The sequence below is a fragment of the Lolium perenne genome, chromosome 4 (assembly GCF_019359855.2).
Source record: "Lolium perenne isolate Kyuss_39 chromosome 4, Kyuss_2.0, whole genome shotgun sequence".
NCBI classification, from domain to species: domain Eukaryota; kingdom Viridiplantae; phylum Streptophyta; class Magnoliopsida; order Poales; family Poaceae; genus Lolium; species Lolium perenne.
Genome location: NC_067247.2, coordinates 106,816,831 through 106,820,043, shown reverse-complemented (window position 1 = coordinate 106,820,043; position 3,213 = coordinate 106,816,831). Strand labels below are relative to the sequence as shown.

At 42.7% G+C, this 3,213-nt stretch overlaps 1 long non-coding RNA gene across 2 annotated transcripts; it reads right to left on the bottom strand.

The window, feature by feature from the left end:
- On the bottom strand, positions 1 to 1,337 carry LOC139830885 (uncharacterized). Of its 2 annotated transcripts, none has more exons than XR_011744398.1 (3): positions 1,090 to 1,337; positions 792 to 1,018; positions 1 to 61 (listed from the first exon to the last, which is right to left on the bottom strand). It is a non-coding gene; the product is annotated as an uncharacterized lncRNA (long non-coding RNA). The 2 variants fall into 2 exon arrangements; XR_011744399.1 differs by having other exon boundaries at positions 1,106 to 1,337.
- Positions 1,338 to 3,213: the final 1,876 nt, after the last annotated feature.

Genomic DNA, 3,213 nt, shown 5'->3' with positions numbered 1-3,213 from the left:
TTGCCTTATTTGTTGTTGGCGTTCGCACTCTTCTTGCAAGAACAGGTACACTCCGCACGATCTAGACAATAAAACAATCACAATAAATATCTAGAGAGCACAAACAAAGAGAACACATAATAAAATAATGCATGCATGCATTGGAAACAAATTTTGATTTCTAAAATACATTAGAAACAATTTATTTATTCAATAGGATCTCTAGTTAGGATATTTAATGCAAACAGTAACTTATGCATAAAATAATTTCGAAAATCTCAAATAGGCATACTGAGACAATTTCATTATCTTTCATTTGGCGTTGGAATCAATTTAAAATAATTTACCGAAGTTAAAATATATCAAAAATACTATAAACACTAGTTTAATTTTGGAAATCTGTATGTTTCCTAGAAATAAAAAATAACAGCTTTACTGTGTTCTTATCAATTTTATGATTACAACGGTATACTATATGATATTTTCCGAGTTACGAAACTATAGTTATTCGCGGTCTTTTAATAATTTTGTCCGAAAGTTCATCAGAAAAAGTTACTCGGATGAAATAACTTTCTACATGGAAGTTGTAGAGAATTTAGTTACAAACTTAACGCAAAAAGAATCATCTAAAACCGAGATCTAAATCTAGAGATATAGAATTTCAAAGTTTTAAGTCAGCTAGCACTGAGAATCGATCGATCGGATACACAGCTAACGATTGGATACTTAAATTTACATCCCACGTCTAGGATGGATCACCATTCACGTATTCTGAACGATTCTGGCTTAACACGAAGGGACGATGAGATTACCGGTGGTGTCAGTTTGGGATGGCGACGGCGCTGCTGCGGGTGTGCACGAAGGTGTTACCCCGGCGTTCTTTTGGCTCCAGGAAGACGAGTACGGCGAGCAGCGCGACGTGGAGAGAGTTCGATGGAGGGGCTGACGTCTAGTCACGCTTCCTGGTACACCGGGGAGGTGCGGCTCTGTCTCGGAGAGCTACGGCGGTTCTCGGGCTCGTGCGGTCTCGGTTGTTCTCCTGCGGCGCGGAAAAATGGTTAAGACGAAGCTGTGCTGCGAGATAGAAAGTTCAGAGACTAAAGGGGAGACCGGGACGACGGGGAACCTCCGGTTCGTGCTCAGCTTTGAAGCCTCGGCGACGGTGAGATCGGAAATTCTCCGGGTGGCGGCTAGGGTTGCCAAAAATTATAAAAAAAACGGAGCAAGGAAATGCGGCGCAATTTATAGAGGGTCTTAGGCAAAGAATCGGAACAAAAACGCGAGAAATTCGTGTATTCGTGGTTCGGATCGAACCGTGCAGTTCGTGATCTCCTAGCTGGAGGTTGGGGACGACAGGAGTGGGCTCCACCTATCAGGAAGAAAAAAAAAAACGAGGGGACGCGGGGCTGCTGCGCTCGCTAGCCCATACGCGCGGGCGTGTACGTGCATGGCGTGCGTGGCTGGGCTGCTCCAGGCCTGGCCGGTCAGCCTTCTCTGTTTCTTTTCCTTTGTTTTTTTTTCTATTTCTAATTGCTAAATTAGCTTTAGGCCTCTTCTAAACTGACCAAAATAAGATCTGTAATTTTTTAAAAAAAAATCTAGTTAAATTGGACATCTTGGAATACTTTTCCAATCCAAAATAGAAATATAAGAGTAGACTTTCACACACTTGGCTTATAAAGCCATTAGCAAAAATAAGAATGGAAATTTAGTTTTATGCAAATAAAACAATTAAAACCTTTAAAATTTTACATGCAGGTATGATGAAATTCCTGAATATCAAAATGCACAGAATGTTACAAACTACCACCCCTAAAATGAATCTCGTCCCCGAGATTCGAGAAGGCTAGCAGGGTTTAAGTTCGGGGATGGCTAGGTGCTACCACCCTTAAAAAGGATCTGACTAGGTGGCTTCTCAAGGATTCACTTGGCTATGGTTTCGTTGTGTGGCATCCGAAATTTGTTCCATGTCACTTTCCAAGGATATCACTTTGATGTGATATGTGTTACTTCTGTCCTTGATATGAATGTATAAAATGCACCAGTATTGAAAGATACAAATATTGGAAGGAGTTGGTCAAAACTTACGAGTTTGCTTCATTTGGCGCTTCAAAGACTTCTTCCACGTTGACATGGTTTACGTGCCCTTTCTGGAGCGGGATGGGATTGTTCTCATTCGAATTTCCAACACCATTATTATTTTCAGGGCAGTCCCATGAATAGTGTCCCAACTTACGACACTTGAAACACTCCAATTTGCTCATGTCCCTCTTGTCGGAGCGATTGTGGTGTCCAACATCATCTTTTCCTTCAGGACAATCCCAGGAATAGTGCCCCAGCTCTTTACATTTGTAGCATTGCACCTGGCGGATATCTCTCTTGCTAGTGTTGTTGATGTAGCGATTCTGGCCATTGTTGCCACCATTATTTTGACCATTACCTCTCCGAGAGTGGTGGTTTTGATCATCATGTATGTTTACTCCATGTTCGTGGTGTTCAGAATTGCCATTCCCATCATGGTGAGTACGGACCCTCTGATAGTTGTGGTTATGCTTCCTCTTGCGGTTCTCAGCTTGGTTCCGCTTTCCCTCAAGAACTCTAGCTTTGTCCATCAGAGTCTGGAAATCAGGAACATGAACCACTGACAGTTGAATAGCAAGATCATCACTCAAGCCATCTAGAAACCTTTCTTTCCTCTTGGCATCAGTATCCACATCTTCTGGCGCATAGCGTGCCAAATTTCTAAATTCATCTATGTATTCAGACACTGTGCGGTAGTTCTGACGCAGGTTGCGGAACTCCCTTCTCTTCAAGCTCATAATTCCATATGAAACATGGGTTGTACGAAAGCCTTCTTGAAACATCTCCCAAGTGATATCATCAATGGGGTGGGTTATCTGGAAATTATCCCACCATGAAGCTGCTGGTCCTTCAAGCAAATGAGCAGCAAACCTCACCTTCTCAGCGTCGGTGCATCCCACAGTTACCAAGTCTTTGTCCACAGAGCGCAACCAATCAAGAACTATCATTGGCTCAGGTGCACTAGAGAACTTGGCGGGCCTCAACCTCAGAAACCTTGTGAGCATGTCCACATGTGGAGGTGGATTGTTGTTATTATTGTTGTTCTGGTTCTGATTGTTGTTCGCCATGAACTGGGTCATCACTTGCATCAACTGTGTCTGTGCTGCCAACATCTGCTGCATGTCATTGTTGTTGTTGTTGTTGCCCGTGCGT